The sequence below is a fragment of the Lissotriton helveticus genome, chromosome 1_1, assembly GCF_964261635.1.
Source record: "Lissotriton helveticus chromosome 1_1, aLisHel1.1, whole genome shotgun sequence".
Taxonomy (NCBI): Eukaryota; Metazoa; Chordata; class Amphibia; order Caudata; family Salamandridae; genus Lissotriton; species Lissotriton helveticus.
The window spans coordinates 103,961,411-103,977,357 of NC_136057.1; the positions used below are offsets into that span (position 1 = coordinate 103,961,411).

Below are 15,947 nucleotides of genomic sequence, written 5' to 3' on the forward strand. Positions count from 1 at the left end.
CTTTCGTTATACAATCATTACAAACCAGAACATGGAGTAAAGAAGAACACGTGAGCATTTGAAATGTTTATTTACTAATGCCGTCTTCTCAGGCGCAGTATCTTAGATAATACAAGTATACATATTATCAGCAACAAAGCTACAAGCATAGTTACTAGTCCATAGAAAGCGAATGGTGACAGCATGTTACCATGCTGTAAATCAATAAGGGTTAACAACACTTATTTCTCACCCTCCCTAACTCGCATATTATATTAATAGCTAAGAAGGTCTCTTTGGGTTGAATTAGGGCGGGCCCATACCTCAGTGTCCTAGAATGAAGGGATCACATCAGCATACACCAGCTCTTTCTGCATGTGAACCGCATCAAGTGTGTTTGTGTGCCTTAAGCAAAGCAATATAAAACCCGCCTCAAGCCCAAAGTTGGCAGAAGTGGCACTTATGTTATGTCTATGAAGTCGCGAAGATCAGACCTCATAACAAATCTGTATCGTGTTGTTCCTGAAGCTTCAGCACTCTCTGTACAGACATAGTTTATTAAGCAAAGCTGATATCAGAGCAATAACATATTATTCTCATGTAAACCACAACGAACTACTGGGTTGAAAGCTAAATCAACAACTAAGTGTCGTGTGCAGAAGCCGCAAAAGGAAAAATGGCGTTTAAACATTTAATGAGCCTATGCTAACTTAACACAATATAAAGATATATAGCAGCTATATGACACCCCCCCCTTGATCCGAGGACGGATAAGACAAGATAAGGGCAACTTCATAAAAGCAGAGTTCAAGAACTGCGAGACTTGAAACTTCCTGTAAAAAATGTTTTAAAGCATTGCTCAAGTCAATAGGTCTGGGAAATCAATCAATGGTACTGAAACTCGCAAAAAAGGTGTAAGCTGATAGTCAAATGGCTTGACTGAAACCATGAAAAAGTTTTTAGGACAAGACCGTGTAAGCAAAATATGCAGCAACAGCCTCCAGCATGAAATCACCGTCTTCATCCGAAAACAGTTCAGCCATCCAATTCAAAAGTGGAAAAGAACATATGTGTTCCCCAAGTATCGGAGCCTCTATCACCATCAGAGGACAACTCGGTGGGTTCTCCAGAAAGCTCAGTTCCAAGAAATCCTGCGCCGCCGTGAATAAATCCCAGGGACCCATTAGTCCATGCACCGCTGCTATGGCCATAATCCTTTCGTCAGAACAAACCAACTCGTGAGTAGTGATAGGACTCATCAGCTGATTAAAATCGACGTCAGGAGAAACCGGTCCGCAGAGACACAAATCAATGGCCCAATCAAAATCACAGCTCAGGCAGTGAAACACAGGTTGGACACAGGTGAAGTAGGAAAATCGAAACGATAATCCATATGCCGTGCTTAAAATTGCAAGCGGCAGTGTGCCAAAATATTCAAGCATTCGGTTGCGAAACAGCGGCAGCAGGGGCTGGGCCGCTTCTTCCACATGTGGGGCATCCATATTTAAGGAAGCAGAGTACAACTAGGACGCCTGCCGCTAGTGCCAGTAAAACCGGGAATCCACCAAACAGACTCGAGAAAATGGAATGAAAGAAACTAGGGATTACTCCAAATATTTTTTCAAATGAAGTCACAAGGCCGCTGCTAACTGTTTTAAAAAAATGCGCTAGCCCAGATGTCGAGGACGCGTTAAAGATAGAATGTATCATTTCGCCAAAATGCAACGGTAAATCAGTATTTAAAAGGGCCTGAACCTCGGTCCGGGTCTTAGCTATGTGAAGCACGAAAGTTTCCCGAGCCGAACTCAAGGCCACTTCTTTCTGGGACAATAGAGCCCTCAGTCTAGTCATGCCGTTGAACTCTGCCTTCAAGGTTGGTATGCGTGGCCAAATGGAAACCTCCCTATTTTCATGTGTGGGTGGGTACAGGACATTTCTGCAGCAAACGACACGTTCACTTACTGTTACCACATAAGCTACACCTTTAATTAACCCGCAACAATCTTCATTATTCAAAAGTAAATAACGCCCGTTCCCTAACAAGGTAAAAGTCGGGGTAATTGCTGGTACAGGAGTGCCTTTTAAAACACAGGCCAAGTTTGGTCGGTCCTGGTTGCAAGAACCGTGTAATTGTATGTGTCTACACATTAACGAATGATCTGGAGTTTCTGTACATTCCTCCCCATTTAGATAAACTTCTTGGCCGTCCTTCAAACATCTATAAGTGAAAGGAAGGGACCATACTTCATGGAGAAAACCACTACCCAAAGGCTCATAGCGACCTATGCAACATATTTCATACAGTTAGTAAATTTATACAAAGCAAAAGGTAATGTTATCAGACCGTGGATAAGCCACGTTGCAGCTGAGGCTTCTGCCACAGAAAAAGGCAAGGACTCCAATTTCTCAATATGTAACATAGAAAAAGAAGCATCTCGCATAGAAAGCAAGCGTTGTTTGTCAGTCAAATAAAGGGTGCAAAGAGAGAGGACACGTTCATGTAGCCCCATGGCACCTTGCCAGATTTAAGCGTTTGCAGGGTCCATGCAAATTGCATGATAGAACGTAATTGATTCTGACCATGGTACAACACAGATACTTCATCATGCACAATATCCACTACAGAAGACACAATGTTATCTAAAGTGTAAATGCGTGAAGAAAGCATGTTAGTACTATTGTCTACCACTGCAAGCACTTTCTCTAGATTTGCTTGATCTATAGCTCTAAGTCGTGTTGCTGCCTCAATCTGCGATGTTTTCCAAGTTTCATTGTAGACAGCATATATCCATCTTTTCGACCTACCACTAGCCGGGCCTTTTATGAAATCATTTAAATCTACATCATCACTCAGTTTTGCAAGATGTAATTTAACTGCAGATAATTTGGAATGTTTCAGCCAGGTTTGACATAATTTACCCACAGAGTAAGTTGTGACAGAATGCTCAGTTTCAAAACGTGAATCAGGTTTAACCTGAGCAAAGCCGTCAGACAAACCCAGAAAACGGCACTGGCAAGAATCAGCACTCTTGTGCCACACTAGCCAACCTTTAGGGTCTATACTGGATATGTTAAAGGAAGAATTCAGCAATAGGGTATGTAAGTCTCTAATCGAAAATTGAGTATAATTACTCCAACCTGAATATTCCTCTAACTCGGGGATAGAAGGATAATTTAGTTTTTTAGCAGTAGCCAATCCAAAGCATGTCGTTTGTGAAATAGTAGAATTTAAAAACAAAATCTGATTCGGGATGAGACATGCACGGTGCAAAGCCTCAGTGCCCTGTACCTGCCAGTCCTTGGAACCCCAAACTGATTTAAGGTCAATTATTTCCTTCCATAATTCATAACCGCCAATAGCCAGCTGATCAAGAAAGGACTTCGAATACAAGAGTTTGGTATCGGTAAGTCTAACCTTGGACATAGGCTTCTGTGTCATTTTGAAATAAAAGGACTCGGGATTAGACTGATTGAAGTCAGTAAAATATGTGTACTTTTTCAAAAAAGTACTTGAACTGCCTTGTATAGGAGCCGGACAATGCTCCCATTGTGTATAATTTACAGTATTCCTTCTGGATGTTGTTTTATGTAAGAAGTGATTGCCAAAATGTTGAAAGCAAAATAAATCACCATAATTAGCAGATTCTAAATATAAATCTTCAGCATCAAAGGCAGCATAGTATTTCAAATCAGAAAATAAAGACTCTACGGCCTGAACATCCCAATCATCAGAACGTATGTTTTGTTTCACCACATCCCCCATATTAACTCGAAGCACGGTAGGCACAATAACAACTTCCGTAGGGCCATGAATTTGAAATCGAACGGCATCCCACACGATCCCATCAAGGACAGGCCAAGCAGTGATGTTAACAAATGTTAAGTCTCTTCTCAGTCTATGTGCAGAATGCAATGAGGAAAGGGGGGCCAAAGTTCCATTGAGATGGCGAATGCATGTTCTTTCCTCGACATAGTGTCCATTTACCAACCGGAAAAAATAAAACACAAAACCAATTGACATAAAAAGATATATCGAAAAAAGCACCAGCCAAATATATGTCCAAGGGGGAATTAAAAAATGTTTTTTGAATAAGGTAGCATAAACTGCAAAACGAGAGGGTTTCTTCGAGGCAAGGGAAACAGAGTCAAATGAAAATCTGGATTCCGTGGCTAAACGTGCTTGCAGGTCAGGCATGGATAAATCAGTGGGATATGTATAGTCTATTTCATTTTGATCTGCACCTGGCAAAGTACTTAATAAAGGACTGGAAATCGCAGGTAATTCAATGGCCACTTCTGATTCATGATTAAAAGCAGTGGGTACAACTGAATTTCTCACAATGGAAGGACAGGAAACTGCTGGTGTCATACAAGGAAGAATCGGCCACTCTGTGTATCTTGACATTGTCAATTGAAATAAACCTGTTTTCCTTACGACCAGGAAGCGGTGGTAAAATGACTGTTCTTGTGCCCTTCACTCCAAGGACTGGAACCGGAGCTCGATAGGACGGACCAAATTCTTTTTTGTTATCGATCTTCTCACGAACCAGTTCTCCAACTTGGGGTAGCCAGCCGACTACCGGGATCTGCAACGCAACATCCGACGTGGAGGGCAAATGTTCCTTTGCAAGACTGTCTCTGGTCTTTTGTAGATTCTGTAAAACATTGGAATGTTCATCTGCATCAAAGGAAGTGGCGCGAACCACACAGTCTAGACCGTCAAGGTCAGGGACGTACATCTTAATGCCAAAGAGCATTTCGTATGGGGTCCGCCCACCCAGAGACCTTCTAGGGAGATTATTAAGCGCACGCTGCACGCCATTGAGGTGGGTCAGCCAGTTTCTGCCAGTGCCGATAACTCGAGCTGTCAAAGATTGCTTTAAATCACGGTTCATTCGCTCCACTACACTGTTACCCTCAGGTCTGTAGGGAGACGAAAACTTGACTTGGACCCCCAACGAAGTCATGGCATCCTTATACGCCTTAGAGGCGAAAGCCGGACCCTGATCCGAATGGAAGGTACCACAGGCAAAAATCCCTACAAAGACACGCAAATCTCTAATGACAGTCCGTGAATCAGCGCTGCGATGGGGCCATACCCACACAAAGCGTGTGCATGAGTCAACTGCTACTAAGATGTACTTGTACGCAGTATCAGATGAAAAAGGACCGCAGTGATCCAAATAAACACAACCTAGTGGTTTATTAGAAATGTACAACTGTGTCTGTGGCGGACGCGTGGCAGTCGAAGGTTTAATCTGTTGGCAAACGTCACAAAGAAGGACATAATCACGCGTCTGTTTGTACAGTCCCCGCCACCAGAAGCGTTGTTGTAATTGAGTTACAGTGGCCGAGACGCCCGCATGCGCAGACGCCACACCTTCATGTGCCGCTGTAATCAAGTCAGCCCTGCGGTCCGAGTTGGGAATCAAACGTTCACCAACATCAGGAATTTTCACAAAAGGAACCTTTTCGGGACTTAAGTGGTATGTGTACTTCGAAGGGAACCCCTTAGGATGTTTACCTCCCTTCTCAGTGGCAGCAACAGCCGCCAAGATGTCACTATCAATCTTAGTTTTGGACCTAGTAACTGCTGCAACCAAGTATGTAGATACTGCTGATTTCGCCGCCTCATCAGCAAGCGAGTTACCGACAGCGTGAACCCCAATACGCTGATGGCCAAGAGTATGAATTACATAAACGAGCGGCAACTTATCCTTAAGTTCCGCCACTCGAACCCAGATCAACTTGTGTTTTATTGTGCTACCCCTGGAATCACGAAATTCATTCTGAATCCAAAAGAACAAGTTTTCATTGTAAGACTGGACACAGTAGTAAGAATCACTTACAATAAGAGTAGTAACACTAGGATCAGCGTACTCCAACGCTAGTAAGAGAGCACGAAGCCCTGCTAATTGTGCGGTGCAATCGCCCAGTGGCAACGTGTGCACTTCCCTGGAAATGAACTCATCGTCCAACATAGCACCGACCACAATGGCGCATGCGGAAACGTAAGCATGTTTAGAGCCATGCGCAACCTGCGCCGAACCATCGGTGTAAATGATGCAATGGAAGTCCTCCAAAGGTCGCATAGCCAGAGGAGCAGGATGAACGAACTCATACTGCAAGTACTCTTGCGACCGTAATGAGGCGTCAAAAATAAACGTGACATCCGTGGACGTCAAGGACGCAGCCAATTGAATCCACCGAGGGTGCAAAGCTTTTGAATTCGGTACACTGGCTTTCGTCACTGCCTCCAAATGAGGACAGGGTGTTACAACCAACATGCGTTTCCCCTGTGACAGAGCTTGTTCCTTAAGAATCGCCATCTGCACAGCTGTTAAAACCTTTTCCACAGTGGGAAACCGCATTTCAGCCGAAGTGTACAAGTGCGACTTGTAAGCAATAGGTACTGTGTCTCCTTCATTAAAAGTGAGGTACGTGAAACCAACTGTCCCAGGGACAATTCTTATCACCAGGTTTGTGTGGTTATCACGAGTCAGTAAGAATTTAGAAGCGAGCAGATCAGCCTGCAAGGACTGCAAGATGGCTGAATGCTCAGGCAGCCAGCATGATTTTGAAAAAGTAGGTTGTATCAGAGCATACAAAGGCTTGATACGCTGGGCATATTCCGGAATGTATGTCCTTCCGAAATTTAAAAAGCCCAGTAAAGACTGTAATTTTTTCAGTGTTGTAGGAGCGCGCAACTGAGCGCATTTCTCCAAGAAGTGAGGAGCTAAACCTCTACCTTCATTGTTGAGCTCATAGCCCAGGAACAACACTGTGTGCTCAGCAATGTGCGATTTCGCAAAGTTGAACTTGTAACCCATGTCTGCAAAGTTACAAATTATTGAATTTACTCGACACAGATGCATCCAAATTTCGTCGTCTGTGAGATAGATGTCATCCACATACGAGTAAGCATCCGGGTCGAGAGCCTCCAAAATAGAGACAATGCGTGCAGTAAATACACCAGGACTATTCTTATAGCCCATTGGGAGACGCCGGAATTGTTTTTGGACCCCAGCGCATGTAAAACTGGTCCATTGGGAGCTTAAGCTATCCAATCTGTGGGCATAGAAACCGTTGGAAATGTCAAGCGTTGTTTTAAAACGCTTACGCACTAGACTATCCACGAGGGCAGAGCCGTGAGTATTCTGTACTGCACAGTTACGGCAATGCGAGTTTAAATGCCGGTAATCCAATACCAAACGATATGACCCGTCTGGCTTGGTCACAGTAAAAAAAGGGTTATTCATCGGTGACACACATGTTTCAATAACTCCATGATATTCTAATTGTTCAAGGATTTCCGCGACGGAAGATTTTGCTTCACGCCGAAGGGGATATTGAGGTTGAGGCTGCGGCTGAGACCGCAACGGAATTTCGTGGCAAGGCGACAATTTATCCCAACCACATTGGTTACGGTACAGAGCCGGTGCGAGAGCCCGAGCCCACTCTTCTGCAAAATGCTGCGCATGCTCTTTCGAGACAGTGTTCGCGAAACTGGGAAGGATTACCTCCTCCCCTCGCGGCGCCGCGAGCACAAAAGGTGGGGGCCAGTCAGCCTCCGAAAGCAAAATATCATATGTAGACGAAAGATTTTCCCAAAACACCCCTTTTACAGTACGCTGTATGTCACCTTCAATTAACAGGACAATTTCATAAAGTCGCTCAGGGGGAGCAAGTCTCGTGTCTGCTGTTTCAATTACAACGTAGACATCAGTCGCTGTCACCCTCAGTAGTGGACGCAGCGCCTCTCTGACTATGGTAATCTCCGCCGCGCTGTCCAGCAAGGTCAGAGCCCACGTCAGATTCCGAAGCCGCGTTCTCACTATCTGTGGCATATCGATGCGCTGTTAAGGCTGCGACTTTCTTTTTCGCAAACTGCGGTCTCTTTGGCGTAGAATCCTCCTACTTCCCTGCGCCTTCTGTCTGGCGGGGCTGGCCACGTCCTTGTTGGCCACCACGTCCCCGTCCGCCTCCTCCTCCACCGGTCTTCGGGGCCGATGAGTCCTGAAAGGAACGAGGAGAGCGTTGATCAGAAACCTGAAATCGATCAGGTGATTTAATCATCGCGCGATCGCGCAAATCATAAACTTTCTCAGCCGGCGCAGTGACCTGTGACGCAGGATATGATTCCTGAGTCTGCTGTTGTTGCTTCTCCTGTTTCTGTTTCTGAGGCCAATTCTGTTTTTTGGACTTGGGTTGTACATCTGCCGCAGCAGATTGCACTTGTGGTTGTTTCTTCTCCTTAACTGCGAAGTACTTCAAACCCTTACTTGTGCGACCGATTGTTTTATAAGCGGCCACCACAATCTTCGCCAACTGGCGGGGCTTTTCGGCATCGGGTAATGCCGCCAAAGCATTAAAAACCTGGAAGTTCACTGCATCTCCTTTGATGTTGGAGAGTATGAGATCACTTACAATCTCAAAAGAACCACACAGGCGCATACCCAATTCAGCCATAGATGGAGTGCCGAAACACCTTGCATAAACAGCCGCAAAAGTTTTACCCCAACTTTCACAGTCAACGAGTTCGGGAGTGATATCCTTAGGTAAAGTAATCGTCAACATTCTATGTTTATCAGCAGGAGTAGAATTTGGAAACACGGCTTCCAGTTGGTCAAATTTCTCGGCCTGCCAAAAAGGAAAATCATCTTTATTATCGGGGCGTTGACCAAAAACCGAATTGACCATAACCGGATTGAGCCGTAAACCACCACGTTCCGTTTGAACGGCCGGACCCCCCGGGGGACCTCCCGGGAGATGTCGACCTATGTATTGCACTAAGGCACGAATCACGGCAATCGAGACAACATGTAGCCTGCGAACTTCCGCAAGGGTACAAGCTCCGTGATTCGGGTGCGGGGTGAAGCCACCCAATGCAGGCCAATTTGTACCTGGAATGGATAGTGGACCTAACCTCGCAGCGGACAAAGAGTGGGGGAGGGCGCCATCAAACCAAACGCGATGCTGCCAATGATCAATAGGTATCTCCAGTGCCCTGTACGGTGTATATTCAGCCGGTACAGGGGAGGGCGAGTAGTGGTGGAACACACCAGAAGTTGCGTCCACTGCCGGAAACGTTACCCATGAATAAAACAGTTCGAACGGGTACGCCGGATCTGCACACACCACTAAAATCACAGCCATGCCCTCCAACGGGACCTGATATGTCTGTAGATGGGTGCGTACCGCAATGCGACTATGCTGCGCAATGGCCACAGCCACAGCTATGATTCCACCGGAACTACTGAAAAACAAAGTGAACTTTGTAGCACAACTTGGTAGTAATTCAAGGAAACCGTTTAGAAAGAATCAAGCTTGAAAAAAGACCTATTTCAAAAAACAGGTAGGTTTCACCGACACCACTGTTTTCCGGAAACGACAGTGAAGGGGTTAAGGTTTGAATGATATACTACTCGAGTGCCATGATATACGACCACCAACGTACGGGCGCCATGTAGCAGGGTTTCTGTTCTCCCACAGAACTGTGCACAGAGGATTGGAACCTCAGCGAATTAGGGTGACCCAAAACTCACCTTAGTACCCAACAAACCCCTTACCGAGCTAGCTACAGTGTCTCATTGGTCATAACAAACTCCCAATGTTTAGACAAACCAGAACATGAACTCACCAACCTCAGGTTACGTGGAACACATGAGCACTCTTTCGTTATACAATCATTACAAACCAGAACATGGAGTAAAGAAGAACACGTGAGCATTTGAAATGTTTATTTACTAATGCCGTCTTCTCAGGCGCAGTATCTTAGATAATACAAGTATACATATTATCAGCAACAAAGCTACAAGCATAGTTACTAGTCCATAGAAAGCGAATGGTGACAGCATGTTACCATGCTGTAAATCAATAAGGGTTAACAACACTTATTTCTCACCCTCCCTAACTCGCATATTATATTAATAGCTAAGAAGGTCTCTTTGGGTTGAATTAGGGTGGGCCCATACCTCAGTGTCCTAGAATGAAGGGATCACATCAGCATACACCAGCTCTCTCTGCATGCGAACCGCATCAAGTGTGTTTGTGTGCCTTAAGCAAAGCAATATAAAACCCGCCTCAAGCCCAAAGTTGGCAGAAGTGGCACTTATGTTATGTCTATGAAGTCGCGAAGATCAGACCTCATAACAAATCTGTATCGTGTTGTTCCTGAAGCTTCAGCACTCTCTGTACAGACATAGTTTATTAAGCAAAGCTGATATCAGAGCAATAACATATTATTCTCATGTAAACCACAACGAACTACTGGGTTGAAAGCTAAATCAACAACTAAGTGTCGTGTGCAGAAGCCGCAAAAGGAAAAATGGCGTTTAAACATTTAATGAGCCTATGCTAACTTAACACAATATAAAGATATATAGCAGCTATATGACACCATCTTATTGCTGACTATTATTGAGATCAAGCTTTTTACTCTATTTATTTTCATTGCTGTGTTTGTCATTCACTCATGTCTATTTTACCAGTCCAACTGATACCCTACCTCTCGTCATGTAAAGTGTTCTAATACCCACTAGGGTCATGTTCGCGCAATACAAAACTATAAATAAAAAGAAATATACATTTTTATTTGAATTTCTCAGAGTTCTGAGTTGTTGTAGGTGTGTTGAGGGTGCTAGCCTCCTTCGTCTCTCTGCAAATCGGAGTCTGCTTCTTCATTTTGGTGACCATTATACCACGGTTGTGTTAATTTGTTTTTGGTCCTTTTTTGTTGTTGGGTGGGGGGAAGGGGGGGGGGGGGGCTACCGTCTCCATTTTGCCATTCATGGTTCTGTTGTATTGTACCATGAGTTTGTGAACATTGGAAATGCTTTCCTGGGGTTGAAGTTTTCTTTGGCATAGATCATACAGGTCATCTCTATTCTTATTTCTAGTATCTCTGACCCACCATCTAGGTCTAACCTCTTATCTCGTTGCCTTTGCTTCAGGAGCTGAGATGTGGAATGAGATGCTGTGATCTGACCAATCGCATGCCATTATGGACTCTATGCATAGTGCTTCTGCCATGGAGATATGGGTTAATGATGTTCCTTTGCCGTGTGTTCGACCTGTGCATGTTTTTTTTTTTTACAGAGTTTTATATATCGCGACTTGAGCCGGATCGGGTATCAGAGCGCTTTACATAGCACCAGTTGCATTACATGAGGACACATTTTTTTATTTTTCATTTTTATTAGGCACAGGTAGATTAAGTGATTTGCCCAGAATCACAGTATGTTCAGCGTCATTGCCGAGACTCGAACCCAGTTCCCCAGATTCAAGGCAGACAGCCCTAGCCGTTAGGCCAACTCCTCTCCCCTGATTGCATGATTGCACCAGATTATGGTCTTTGAAAAAAGATTTAGTGCAGTCACATGTGGGTCCTCAATTTAAATGCAATTTAGGTTGAAGTCACCTAGAAAGATTGTATTCGGGTGTCGTAAGGTCTGTACTGTGATAATTAATTGCTCATGAGAGTCTGGTTGTCTCCAGGAGGGTGGTAGATAATATGTAATTTGGTCAGGGAATAAATCCCCCTAACCCATGAGGGCTTCAACTCCCATATATTCACAGGAGTATATCTTCTCCATTTGGAATCGTTTGATTTGTAAGGTTGATCTGTGAATGCACGCAACCCGCATGCCCCCAACTTGGTTGTAGTGTGTGGTTCAGTCTTATGATGTTGTAGTTAGGTGGAACTAAGATATCTAATAGTGGTGTGGAAGAGTTATTTAGTCAGGTCACTGGTAGGATTGTTGTGTCTAGCAGGGATGTGGAATTCATATAGGCCGACGCCCAGGACATATTGTTTGAGGCCAAGGGCACCAAGTTTTCATTTGTATTTTGTCGTTGGGACAAGTAGGCCCAACCCCCTGCAGCACACACCCTTTGGCTGCCAGTTTGCAGTACCACATTATGGATCAGGAAAGGGCACTGTCTGCAGTTAAGGTAATATTTGTGTCCATATATTAATGCTGTTCAAGCTTGTATTTATGGTTCATTAATTGAAAGCATTTATTATTAGGGTGAGAGTAAATGTTGTAAGCTCCGACTGCACTACTGACCGTGGTTCCACTATAGAAACGTGTAGACACGTTTTCAAAGTTTAGCAATTTGAAGCTATGTATAATGCTCCCAGAATGCTCTCTTATTTGATGCAAATATTTGCAGAAAATGGAACGCAAGATTGATGAGTCTTTGCTTTCAAAATAAAATGTTCATAAATAAATGAAAGCAAAAAAAATAAAAAATTCGCTAAACTACTGTAACATTTCAGATACCATTTCTTCGCAGCTGTAGCATCATTTAGTAACATGTGTTGATGCACGCTAGTATTTCCCAATACTATTCACTATGGAAAATCAGTGTAACCAGTTTCAGTAAGATTATGGGAAACAAAAATAAACAAGCATCGGCAAAGCCAGTAGGTCTGAAATTGGTGGTCAGCTTTTTAGTTTTATCAATGTGTGAATTGTTATGGCATGGTTTTTGTAAAACCTTATTGGTGTGAGAACTGCCGGGCCCTCACCATTAAAACAAACCTTGGCAAAATCAACAATTGTTTTTGGTCTCAAATAGCATATTCTGCCACAGTAGTTACTGGCATTGAGCAAAACTACTGTGTGCCGATATGCTCCTTGTGAAAGAGCAGATTGCAGTCACTCACAGTGAAGCCAGCCGATACACAGAGAGAGAGAGATAACATTTTAATAAACGTCATGGTCAACGCCAGACCAAATTAGGGAACCAATTATTAAAGAAAGTCTAAAAAGTGCACCCATTGTATATGTCTTTGCATTAATTGCAGCTATACCGCTTTCGTGAATTCTCAAGAATTTACAGGAGTAGGACAAAAAATAGTACTCCTAGATAATATTTGTGAACTGCATTTTGGCATGAGCAAATATGGATGTGTATCTTTGTTCATGCGAACATCTGAGCTTTGCAAGTTAACTTTCCCTCCAACAACTCTTTTTCCCAACTCTGTAAGATTGTTTACGTCTGCCATTTTAAGGAGTACATTTCCAACATTTCTCAGTATGGGATAAGATCAGAGAAGAGTTGTTGAAAAACCTTAAAACATGCAAGTTAGTAGGTTTGCACAGACTCAAATGAATATTCTAACCCTGGAACTATTGTGTACCACTACCTTCAGCCCCAGTATGTAGATATATGCGGAAATGTGGCAACATAAGGGGATCACACGTATTCAAACACTATCATGGTATGAGCCCTGGTATAATCCGAGAGGCTATATCAGAGCTGTTATATAAGGAGATTGCTGCCATAATTTGTCGCCACACTACATGGCACTAAAGGGACAAGTGGATTTTGTTAAAGTAGAAGTAGATTTCTGAAGCTACCTTCCTCATGGACAAGTAGATATTTTATTAAATTCCACACCCTTGGTCTAGATTATGTGACGGGATTGGGTCGGCTATATCTTTGGCATATTTAGCTGCTGATTGGAGTTGTGCAGTAAGCTTTTCAGTGTCTTTTTTAGGCTCTCTTTTTTCTGTCTTGATTACCTGTGATGAAGGTGACCTGTCTTACTTTTGAGAGGTTTATAGTAGAAGCTATGATTTGTTGCGCCAGAGAAGTATTTACAGCCCTAGTGTGTATTTTATAAGTTGTTTCTGTGTGGTGAGGGTATGTTATGTAAGATTGGCAAAGGTCATCAATGTCCACCACTTACATCTGGTTTGTTGTCCGGTTGAGGCGTATAGTTGTGTATGGCAAAGGCATAGAGATCCGTCTAGGTGTGCTTGATACTGTGTGTTTGTGGTGGGTGGAGATCTATGCGGTCTCCTAATTTTCTGAGCCGTAGTTATTTCAACTGCCAGCTTAAGGTTGGCCATGATATTCTATAATTCTTGTCTAGTGTTGACTCTAAGTTGTTAACACATGCTTGCTCATTGCACCATCAGGATTCAAGCAAGCCGGGCCGAAGACAACAGAAATGCCAGAAACCGGTCCCCGGAAGCTTGTTTCCTTCCCAGTGTAAGAATTGGCTTTTGTAGTCTGGTCTGCCTTGTTCCCATGATGCACTGGGCCAGGGACAGACTAATTTGCATACAGCCAGGTTCTGAAACTGGGATGGTGCAATGAGCTAAAAAACGGTGTTGGATCTAGCCCTGATCTCTTGACTGGGTGAGAGTATTCTGCTTAATTCAGAGACTCTGTCCATCACCACCCCTTGTTATAAATATTTGTGTCCACCCTAAGCGTGGAAGGGTATACTCAGATGTGAGTCCCTTGCTCATTGCACCATCAGGATTCAAGCAAGCCGGGCCGAAGACGGCTGAAATGCCAGAAACCGGTCCCCGGAAGCTTGTTTCCTTCCCAGTGTAAGAATTGGCTTTTGTAGTCTGGTCTGCCCTGTTCCCATGATGCACTGGGCCAGGGACAGACTAATTTGCATACAGCCAGGTTCTGAAACTGGGATGGTGCAATGAGCTAAAAAACGGTGTTGGATCTAGCCCTGATCTCTTGACTGGGTGAGAGTATTCTGCTTAATTCAGAGACTCTGTCCATCACCACCCCTTGTTGTAAATATTTTTGTCCACCCTAAGCGTGGAAGGGTATACTCAGATGTGAGTCCCTTGCTCATTGCACCATCAGGATTCAAGCAAGCCGGGCCGAAGACGGCTGAAATGCCAGAAACCGGTCCCCGGAAGCTTGTTTCCTTCCCAGTGTAAGAATTGGCTTTTGTAGTCTTGTCTGCCCTGTTCCCATGATGCACTGGGCCAGGGACAGACTAATTTGCATACAGCCAGGTTCTGAAACTGGGATGGTGCAATGAGCTAAAAAACGGTGTTGGATCTAGCCCTGATCTCTTGACTGGGTGAGAGTATTCTGCTTAATTCAGAGACTCTGTCCATCACCACCCCTTGTTGTAAATATTTTTGTCCACCCTAAGCGTGGAAGGGTATACTCAGATGTGAGTCCCTTGCTCATTGCACCATCAGGATTCAAGCAAGCCGGGCGGAAGACGGCTGAAATGCCAGAAACCGGTCCCCGGAAGCTTGTTTCCTTCCCAGTGTAAGAATTGGCTTTTGTAGTCTGGTCTGCCCTGTTCCCATGATGCACTGGGCCAGGGACAGACTAATTTGCATACAGCCAGGTTCTGAAACTGGGATGGTGCAATGAGCTAAAAAACGGTGTTGGATCTAGCCCTGATCTCTTGACTGGGTGAGAGTATTCTGCTTAATTCAGAGACTCTGTCCATCACCACCCCTTGTTGTAAATATTTTTGTCCACCCTAAGCGTGGAAGGGTATACTCAGATGTGAGTCCCTTGCTCATTGCACCATCAGGATTCAAGCAAGCCGGGCCGAAGACGGCTGAAATGCCAGAAACCGGTCCCCGGAAGCTTGTTTCCTTCCCAGGGTAAGAATTGGCTTTTGTAGTCTGGTCTGCCCTGTTCCCATGATGCACTGGGCCAGGGACAGACTAATTTGCATACAGCCAGGTTCTGAAACTGGGATGGTGCAATGAGCTAAAAAACGGTGTTGGATCTAGCCCTGATCTCTTGACTGGGTGAGAGTATTCTGCTTAATTCAGAGACTCTGTCCATCACCACCCCTTGTTGTAAATATTTTTGTCCACCCTAAGCGTGGAAGGGTATACTTAGATGTGAGTCCCTTGCTCATTGCACCATCAGGATTCAAGCAAGCCGGGCCGAAGACGGCTGAAATGCCAGAAACCGGTCCCCGGAAGCTTGTTTCCTTCCCAGTGTAAGAATTGGCTTTTGTAGTCTGGTCTGCCCTGTTCCCATGATGCACTGGGCCAGGGACAGACTAATTTGCATACAGCCAGGTTCTGAAACTGGGATGGTGCAATGTGCTAAAAAACGGTGTTGGATCTAGCCCTGATCTCTTGACTGGGTGAGAGTATTCTGCTTAATTCAGAGACTCTGTCCATCACCACCCCTTGTTGTAAATATTTTTGTCCACCCTAAGCGTG

At 44.3% G+C, this 15,947-nt stretch overlaps 1 protein-coding gene across 3 annotated transcripts in view; it reads left to right on the forward strand.

The window, feature by feature from the left end:
• LOC144759449 (uncharacterized) overlaps nucleotides 1-15,947 on the forward strand; it is a 68,864-nt gene that overhangs the window by 45,128 nt on the left and 7,789 nt on the right. The gene's annotated exons all lie outside the window — the stretch shown is intronic.